Source organism: Aptenodytes forsteri, unplaced genomic scaffold (assembly GCF_000699145.1).
Source record: "Aptenodytes forsteri isolate BGI_AS27 unplaced genomic scaffold, ASM69914v1 Scaffold584, whole genome shotgun sequence".
Taxonomy (NCBI): Eukaryota; Metazoa; Chordata; class Aves; order Sphenisciformes; family Spheniscidae; genus Aptenodytes; species Aptenodytes forsteri.
Genome location: NW_008796062.1, coordinates 148,402 through 159,010, shown reverse-complemented (window position 1 = coordinate 159,010; position 10,609 = coordinate 148,402).

The window sequence follows — 10,609 nt, the reverse complement described above, 5'->3', positions numbered from 1 at the left end:
TGTCGCTGTTGTGTTTGGATTCAATGCGCCATAGGAAAATCTTAAAAGGCTGGCTTTCTTTTAAAGAAAAAGCAAGACAGATTTTAATAGAAGCCACCCTGGTTTCCATGCATTTTCAAAAAAAAAAAAGTCTAATTTTTCAATCTTTTTCTCTATTGCCCTCTTTGTATCTATTCCAGAAAATCCCTTTCAGCTTTCCTGAGATTTTGAGTGGTACCAGAGGGCTTGGCTTTTTGCAGCAACTTGCTTTCCCTATGGATGGTGCTGCTCTGCCAGGAGAGGCTCTCGAGGATTTTGCCCATTGCAACCGGCGTTTCAGGAAAGCGTGTTCTGCTATCCCACAAAATGCCAGCCCGCGTGATCCCACCATGGCTTCACCAGCTAGCTAAGAGTGAGAGCTGGGCCAGGGCCTCAAGACTCTTCAGATCCAACCCATCTGTCTCTGCTCCAGAGAGAGAGGTCAGGAGATAAGAGCACAACTGGCAACAAAAGCCCAAGGAACAGGCATGTTCCTCTGTGGAAATCACAGCTTGTGTAAAACACACACACATATATATATATGTAGCTACACTGGTCTTCAGTAATTACTGCAGGACCTGGAGTCAACAGGGGTTTTTTGCCTTTTTTTATAGCCTAGTTTCATAAGATAAAATAGCTGACCCTGCTTCCATTAGTAGGTTGGCATGGATATTCCACCAAAGTCCCTTCCAACCTGAATTGTCCTATGACCCTAAATGCAATTAAACTCTCAGTCTACCCCTCCACTTTAAATAGCTTTTGGACTTGACTGATTGCAATCCAGCTCGGCAAAGGGGTATTAAAAGATAATTAAGGTCCTGGAAGTCTTTTTTATTTGTGAGGGAGTGGTGGTGTGTGTTTGTTTGTTTTGGTTTGTACTTTTTTTTTTTTTAATTATAGCAGGATAGAGAAGAAAGATGAAAAGTAGATTCCTCCCTCTCCACCCTCCCTTTCCTGGGAAAAGCAGACAGATTTCACATTTCAAATGCTATTTAGCAACAGCACATACATCAACCAGCCTGTTTCCTTGAGCTGTTCATGACTGTGACTCAGATAAGTCAAAGACACCAACTCTCACGCAACAGCCTGATTTTCCCCTCCTCAAGCTGCTAACCCTTTCTCCAGAGGCGCTCACGCCCTGATCTAACAGACTTCATGCAGAAGTAATGGCTGCCCACAGCTGCAGCTTCAAGCTCTGGGACTCTCCAGCACACCCCGAGATACACCCTCATACACAAAAAAAACCCACAAAAAAACCCCAGAAGTGGCTTAGACAAAACCTGGGGGAGCTACCACATACTTTTGTGTCACTGGCACAGATAAGTTGCATTTTTCACTGCAGTTTCATGCCAGAGACAGCTGTTACATGCTCTGGCAATTTTCCTCTCAAAAACAGCCACGCGTACTTCAAACTTCACAGAAACTTGGAGGTGCTCTCACGCCCCAGATGGTTTTCAAGCCTGAGGAGAGAGGTACAAGACAGATTTAAAAGCTAGATTGGGCCCTCAGTCAGCAAAACATCCAGGTTTCTAAGGACACTATCTCACCCTGGGCCGGCTTAGGCGGACAGTTGGAGAAACCCAGCACGAGCCACCCTCGGGGCGACAGGTGAGGAGCTCCAACTGCTGCCTGATGGCGAAGGATGCCTCGCCAGGGCTGTACTTACAGTGTCGGCATCAAGGAGGCACGCCGTCTGCCTGCAGGTAAGTGGATCAGAGATAGTGGGATCCCTCACCATAAACCGACGTGCGTTTCCACACAGGAGCCGCAGGTCCTGGTTTGTACCTCTCTGGTTCCCCCTCCCTCCCCTGGTGTGGGATAAAATGCAGCAGAGATTGAAAGGTTTAAGGAAGTCCCACATATTTATTTATGTATATATTTATGACACAGGCAAACCCAAAACATTAAAAAAGGTCCTCCCTCCTCTGACAGGCTGCACACGAGCATGGCACATTTAAGTGTGCCATGTATTTGACTCACAGCAGCCAGGAGACTTTGGCTATTTTCTTAAATCTCCACATCCTGATCCCTTGCTGTGGTGGACATGTATGTGCGGGGTACTGTCCCCCCCACACACCCACAAGGCAATATCACAGCTTTTTTCACAGCTCCGCAACCTCACGTGCCAGAACTGACCAACTTGCCCACCACACTGGCACGTTTGGGGAGGCAGGGAAGGCCAGGGGGTGCAGGGGAACAGGACTGTGGTGCCGCACGCCTGCCTAGAGTAGGTAGAGTTCAGGGCTATCATGCAGCTGGGGGTGGGGGGGCAGCAGGGCAAGGAAAAGAGGCAGGAGTTATTCTCCATATCCCATTATTCACAGCAGGGCTATGCCTGTTCCTGAGAAAAATCCCATTCGTGTCCACCCTGGGATTTTGGCTCCCCCGGTCCTGCCTGTCCTCTCCCGTTTCCCCTTATGCCTCCCGGGGGGCGGGGAGGAAGGGGAGGGAAGAGAGAGAGAGAAAAATAATCAGCAGAGCAGTGGTGGCACTGAGAAAATCTCAAAGGCCAAACTGACGCCTCATTGCATAGAGTAGTAACTCCTTGATGCCACACCAACCACACACTGCACAAGGGCGTACCCCTGCGTGCAACGGAGGGCAGCACTGCCAGGCTCCCGCAGGCTGGCGCTGTTCTGGAGAATTCCCATAACCCCTTGGAAAGGTGCAGAGCTGGGGAACCTGACCAGGAGGTGCTTGTTTTGCCACGCAGCTAGCCTCCTACGACAGGCCAGCAAGCTGCCTGGAAAGCCTGCATACCCGTCCCCGTTTCCTCTGCACGTGCAATTTTTTGGGGTACTCTGCTGCTGGTCTGTGAGGAGCCCTGCCCTGGGACCCTGCACGCATGGGATGAGGATCCTGCACACTCTCCCGTTCTCCTGAGCTCGGGCACTGCAGCACGTGGTGGCACCCACCTCGAAGGGTCTCGCTCCCAGCCATGGCAGTGGCACTCTGCCAGCAGGGCTTACGCCATCTTCCAGCTCAAGTCTGCCTGCATTGTACACATGGTAGTATTCTCCCCTATGCCTCACCCGACCCCTCCAGCCCTGCCTCAAAATCTCTCAGAAAACCAAAGGTACCACATTTTGGTTTGCAGGAAGCACAGGCTGGCCACACCACCCTCCTTGTGAGCCCCAATTTGTTGCCCAGCCAGTGCTAATTACAATTGCTTCGTATGAGCTCTCTTACACAGGCAGCATTTTGTGCCTGAAAGATCAACAGAGTCCAAGTAACTGCAAAAATAGAATCAGATGCAATAACATCTTACATAAGCTTTGGTTAATAATAAACCCAACTTTACTCAAATCCTAGTGACTCTAGTCCTAGTAGTGACAAGATAGGAGATAACTATGAGAACATATTGAACTATTTACTGTGATTTGATGAGATTATCCTTCCTACACTTTGTAAATTGTTAATAAGGAAAGAACATATTTAGGGTCCCCGCCTCCCTCCCACTGCTGGGGATTGTTCAGGTAGCTTGAATCAAACATCTGATTTAACAGACTGATTGCACGTGTTACAGCACAGACTTATGAATTATGTTTTACTAGGACCCAAAAGATGTAAATACATACCAAGTAGGATCCTCAGCTATCTTCTGATTTACCTCCCTCTAAAATCAATGGTAAAACCCTATCTAAAAAAAAAAAAAAAAAAAAAAGTAGCATTACTTCCACTGGTTGGATAAACTGGCTCCTTTTAAAGTCAGTCCTGGCTATCCTCATGCTTCTTGATTAGACAAGCTGGCCTTTATAAACTATGTTTGCTTCTGCCAGAAAACAACCTGCTTGGTCAGGGAATAAACTGAATTTCTGATAAACTGGATTATCCATTTTGGAGCCCTTTGAACTAGGAAAATATTAGTCTTCCCTCCAGTCCCTTAGCAATTGTAACAAGGGTCTGAAATAGTGTCATAGAAGTTTACAAAGCTACCTGAGAACAGGCTCTAGCCTGCCCGTTCCTCCTATTCATGAGACGTTATTTGAGGAAAGTGTTAAATAGATACTATTATCAGCCGTACCTATCCTCTTCTGCCATGGAGACAGTAATGTTCTAGGACAGGTTAGAGACAAAAAGGCATCCAAGCCTTCAATAGCTAGGTGACTAAGAACACACATTCCAGGGGCAAACAAAGGAAAGGAATTTAAATGCATTGAAATGCAACAGTCTCAGCCTCAGAGATATTAACAAAGAACATGCCCTATAGAGGAATTTGCAAAGTCACAACCTGTTAAGAATATTTATATTCCTTCTAGACACTGCCAACTGGATTTGCAAGCTTCTCTACAGCCTGTTCTAAGTTACACATTGCTTCAGGTTTTGGTGTCTCAATAACATACATGCTGGTCCATCGATAGTATCTAAATAACTCACATTAGTTACAGGTATGTTTGTTAAAAGCAAAACAAAACATACATTTGCTTATGTCAGATCATCTGTTTTTCCTCAGTTTGATGACAGAAGTCCAACCCAGATGTTAATTACAGAGAATACTTCAAAAGCGAAGGCACTTCTCAGAATAACTTTGGGAGAACATCATTAACACTCACTTTTCAGTTACAAGCTGAATTTGCTTTAACATTTTTGACCACGTCTCTATTTTTGGCTACTTATACCTTTGCTGTTGTTTTGTATACCTAACGAGGCAAGGAGTATTTGTAGAAAGATAAAATTAAAGCATATGCACTGACATAATGAGACACTTCCATAATATATGAAAAAGGTGATAAATTTTAAGTCTTAATAGTGATTTTTTTCTTTGAAGTGTTAGACTTCATAACTTCAATAATGTTCTAACACATTTTTGATGCTTTTGTTTTTTAAACAAAGGAATGCACATGCGTACACATCACAGTAACAGCTAGCATCTCAGAGTCATCATGGAGGGAGCATTCAGGTTCAGATGTGAGCAGCAGCACTGCAGGGGACATGCAGCAGAGAGAACGGGAGCAGGTATCACTGGATCACAGCATGACCCTGAATAAGTTATTTGACCGCTCAGCTCCAGTTTCTCCGTTTGTGAAAGGGGAATATTAATGTTTAACTACCTCAATAAACCAACATATACACATGGATACTGAAAAGGCCATGGTACTTCCATGTTAGAAATACAAGTTAGTACATGGGAGTTCCTTTTACCAAGAATTTGACCCTTTGCCATTCCCACCCCCCTCCAAAAAAAAAAATTGTCTAGAAGAATGACATAAAATTGACACAAGGCCTCACACTGAGGATGATTTGGGGATTTAACTTATCAAAGAGAAGGTCAAAAGTTAACTTGATCACAATCTACAGGTACTTATACAAAGAAGGTAGCTATAACTAGAGGGCTCCATCTCTTAGACAAAGGCAAAACAACTACTAGAAATTCAAATTACCCAAGGCTGCAACAAACGGGCCAGCAGTAACAATCTTCAGATCAAGGCTGAAGAGCATGAATTTCTGAGAGATACGCTAGGTCACTGGGTTACCTGCAGGCAACTCTGGCCAAGATCACACGTGCATTCTTTGCGGAGGGGTCAGATTAGACTATCTTAAGGCATTCTTCCAGCCTCCATCTCGAAAATTATTTTTTAAACAGCACAAATTGAATTAAAGATCTAAGAGGGCACCCTTATCCAAGGGCTGGTAGTAACTCAGGAAAAACTAAGACTGAAGCACTAACATTGGCTAGAATGTTATTAAGGTTTCTGTAGCAACCACTAAAGTTGATAGCTTTAACATCAGCTCAGTATGGTTTAAGAGTGGTTTTCTTGGGGGTGCGTGGAGGAAACAGGATGGCAATTTTTGCCAGAAAGGGATGGTGAGGAAGGTAGGCAGCCGAGGGCAGCCCCACAGTGCTCCACTTGGTATGGGAGAGGGAGGGAGGGACGGACGGACAGGCAGAAGAAAGTTATTGTGTGTCAAAAGCCTCAGGAATGAGAGCAAAGGTTTCATGTCAGCTATCTCACTACTGGGAATACTCTGCTTCTTTCACCTGTAAGCAGCCCGTCTTCTTTCCCGATTTGAAACCTTTGTGTGGGAATGCACAAGAGCCTATTTGTTTTCCCCTTGTCCTCTCATTTTGGGTAAAGGCAGGTAATCAGCACTCACCAAATTTGAACAGCACAGTCTTTTGAACAATTAATCCAGCTGGAAATAACTGCATGAAGTAAATGGTAATGGACAAAGACAGTCTTTTTGGACCCACAGTTCTTTCAAACAAAGTTTATCAAGCCTAGGAAATCAAAGCCCTGCACTGTTAGGCTGCTCTTATCCATCCCAGTCACGATTAAGAAGACTCCAGCATCTACAGGCAACATCGCTCAGTAAGGCAGGCAACTCTGAAAGGGCTACGGTAAGTTAAAACTACAGCTGTAAGCAGGGATGAATTTGGATATTCTCACCTAGCCTGTTATTCCTTCACACATCCCAGAGCTGCAGCTAAGAGCCATCTTCTACATGCATGCCCCCTTCTTCATACAAATAATTAAAAAAGAAAAATCACAGAAAGTAGCGCCTAATTCCCTGGAAGCTCTCCCCTTTGGAGTTAGATGTCTAAACAGATTGCCTTTCCGTGAAAAATTGAGACACTCAGGCTCCAAATTAACCAGGGTTAAAGGAGTGCTCTGTTTGGATACAGAGGACTTGGGTTTAACCCCTCCTCTTCTGTGTGATTTAGAACTTAAATATGAACTTATGTCTTCTACCTCCTGGAGGCCCAACAGGCTACTGCATCCTAAAAGTGCTCTGGAGCAAATACTGGTGAAGATTATGTTGAAATGATGCACTGTCTGCAGTATCACATTCCAAAATGTCACATTATTTACTGTAAACATCCATGAACTACATGTACTCTTATCTCCTGATTCAAAGGTAGTTGGCAGCAGAGACCAACAGAGACAAAACCACAAACACAACATTATGTGATTTGCTATTTACTTTCCGCCATTTACCAACACAAATCCATACCCAACTGGCAAGGGAACTGGGTTGGGTTGGTTTTTTTTTTTTTTAAATTTGCACAAAATTGCAGGTTTGTAAAGTTGCATAACTTTATGTTGCTAAGTCAACAGTAAATAAGAACAACTTTGAGTAAGCACTGTGTGTCTGACCCATTTAAATGCTTGATCTACTGTTTAGCTATAAAAGCAATTAATTCAACCTTTTTACATATTGCAATTACAACACTGTTCAATGAAGAGGTTGGATGGAATCCTGGTGAGGGACGTGGATGTCCCTGCAGCATGTTAAGTCCCATTAAAAAGTTCTGGGAACTACTTCAGATAACACTTATGATTCCCAGACCTCTTGTCAAAAATCCTTTCTCTTTCCAAATATTTCACAGAAATCAGTAGAACACAGTTTCTAAGAGGCACTTCAAATTGGCTTTGGTGGAAGCTGGGCACCTACCAGTCATTAGGAGTCAAATTATTCCCCACTTGTGAATCTCTCAAGTACAGGGTATTTGTATTTCTACCATCAAAGGAAAAGGGCTTTCCTCATTTTGGGGAACACGCATGCTATAAACTTAGCAAAGTACAGATCAAGTTCTGCATTGTTCACATTCCCTGTGCAACACAGCTGAGATAATCAGAGCTCCATAGGAAAATAAATTTGGCTCCTTAAATATGAAGTATACTTCACCTGGAACAGATGTTCTGTGTCTGTTAGTGATAATCAAGTGTAAAAAGAGAAGATGACTTCGAATGCGGGTTTTCCCCCCACCCCCCTCCTTAAGCATCCAAGAGATACTGTTCTGTAGCAGCCTCAGGCCAGAAGAGGCCAGGCATCTTCTCGTCTGGCCCAAACTTCCCTGGTTCTGTTTTTGCATCCACCCAGGTGCCCAGTCCGACCTATTCTGGCTAGCCCCAGCTGAAATCACAGTGTAATCCAGAAACTAGCAAGTGATAGCTAGGCCTCCTGTGTCCAAACAAGTAGGCATGCCCTGAATGCACTTAACACACATCAACGGGGTAAAATAAAAATGCATCTGCTCGGTCTTAGAGTCAAAAGTTAGGGTACTAAGTAGCACCATCCAGCTTCTGTATAACAGCCTAGCAGTTAGACTTCTTCCCAAGAGAGCACAATCACAGGGCTGTTCCCTCCTTTAGAAATTGCAGCATCATACAGTCAGGAATGCAAGGGTCAAAATGCAGTCTGATCTGTCACATAGTGTTTAGGGCACTTGAGCAAGAGTCCTGGTTTTGCATCTTGCTCACTACACTAATGAAAACAAACAAAAGAAATGCAGGGACATTGAGTAAGGGGATGGGCCCTACAGCTTCCCATTCAAATGATTTAACTAGAGAGTCCTGTTCCCTCTTATCTCTGCAGTGGCAGGATTTCAACAGGCAACACCTGTCAGGAAACACCCAGGGCTTCCTCCTCTGTGGCAGGAGATGCCTGTTTGGCCCCTGCAACATAGGGATGCGAAGAAGCTGGTTCTCAACCACTTTATCCGAGAGCATTCCCACCTCCAGACTGCTGCAAAATGGATCAGAATCGCTTCCACTTCTTCTTCCATCATAGACCATATCATAAAAGAGGGATCTCATCTTATGGATCCTCAACGGATGACCAAATTTCTTTGCAACCCTAACTTTAGTTGACCATAACTTGTTATTGGTAGGATTACGGATACACCCCAACACTTAGCATTTCTTAGCAACTGGTTCTCTAAGGAGATCACGTTTAGCAAGCATTTAGCCATTCTGAGCTGAACTCCCTCTGTGCTCAGTTTCGGCCACCAAAATACCTGGCGCAGGTATTTGGATTGCACGTGAAAACTACTGAAGGTGGACTTCAGAGCATGCAGTGGAAAGGTATCCAAGTGTTACTGAGTACACAGCATATGAATTATTTTAGTTTTCCTTGTCTTCCTCTTACCTTGACTTGTCCTAAAACTAGCAGTTATTAAAAGAAATCACTCTCTTACCCAGTAGGGCTACATTTCTAAGAGGGCAATGACATTTTGTGACTGTAAAAAGCACTTTTGCCTTCATCTAGTCAGATAAAGATAACCAAACTCTTATGCTCCTGACTATGCATGCTAATGACCCTTGACAAGGGAGGACAGATGCCTCTCCAGCCTATTCAGGAGACACATTTTGTGAACCTCTAGCACAACACATACTGCTTTGCTGCTGTAATCACACTCCTGTGTTGTGATTTGACAGGCGCGTCTCTCAGCAGCAATACCAACTTTAGCAGCCCCGTGTCCCTTTTCCTCACTCTTTTTCATTTGCTCTTCAGTGGCTGTCATTCACATTACGCTGGTACATTTGCCCATGCAGTTGTGCATTCAGCCAAGTGAGAACTGACTTAGGTTAAAAACAGCCTATCAAAAAGGTCTAGCTTTAACATGGGGGTATTCATGGTTTGGTCCAACCAGCACAACTCAACTCCTTACCAGTAAAAGGGGAATAGAAAGTAAACGGGAGGATAAGCAAGCTATCTCTGGAAAAGGTATGCACGGTCTCCTCCCACAGCTTGCACCTTGCCCTCAGTCTATCTTGCTGCCACCCAGCCCTAAATGGTGTTGTCAAAAGCCAAACAGGAAGACAAAGAGGAGACATAGATGGTAAGTTCTGGGTTATTAAGCTGTCGGTTATACACAGAGAGCCCTCTTGCTTACCATACAGAAGGGGCAAAGACAGGCCAAAACTGTGAACAGAGAACCTCTCTGCCACCCCTCAGAGCACCACTGCCCCACCAAACCCCCGTGCTCTCTGATGCCATTCCAGTCTTCCCATTCTACAGAACCACCCAAAGGAGCAATAAAGGCAAACATTATTAAGAACTCTCTACCTCCAAATTTGCTCTCCACTTTACCTCTCAATTATATTTTTTTCATTAGTCAAACAACGGACAAAGGTGGGGAGAGAGAGATGAAGAGGCCTCGGTTCAGAAACACATGTACATACCAAAACGATGACTGCAAGTGACAAACCAAAGGTTCAAATATGTAATTAAAGAACGTTCTCCTTATAGCTCCAATCATTAAGTATGAGCTTCATTGTTTTTAGGAGTGTTTCACACTACAAACAAAACCACCCTTGCTCTTAGTCACAGAGGTACAGCCATGTGACTTGAAACTAAGATTTAAAAAAAAAAAAAAAAAAAGTCCACCACCAAAGGGCGCAAGAATCACTGAGAGAGCAGTTTGCAGTTTTAACTTAGTTTTTATACTTCTGATTTTCGGAAAGTGGGAAAAAAGGCAAGAGACAAACTAGGCTGCCTAAAGGAGAAAGAAGATTGAAAGAGACAGACTAGAACCCAAAGGATTGAATAAAAGATAAAACAAGGAGGTATTTCTCAATCTGTGGATTGAAAGACTTCAGTGGATTGTCAAAACAACTAAGAGAAAAAGATAACTCACAAGCCTTTTTACTCATGCAAGCAAAAACCACAAAGTTGAGCAAATATAGGCAATATTCAAAACGTAGTCTAGCATTTAGTTTGCATTTGAAATAAGATTGTCTGCAGATTTTTCTCCCCTACAAAATTTGAGAAGCCTTACCTTAGGGGACTGGTGTGTTTTAAATCTTATATTAATGAATTTAAGGGCATGATTTAAAAAAAAAAAAAAAAAAAAAAAAAAAAAAAA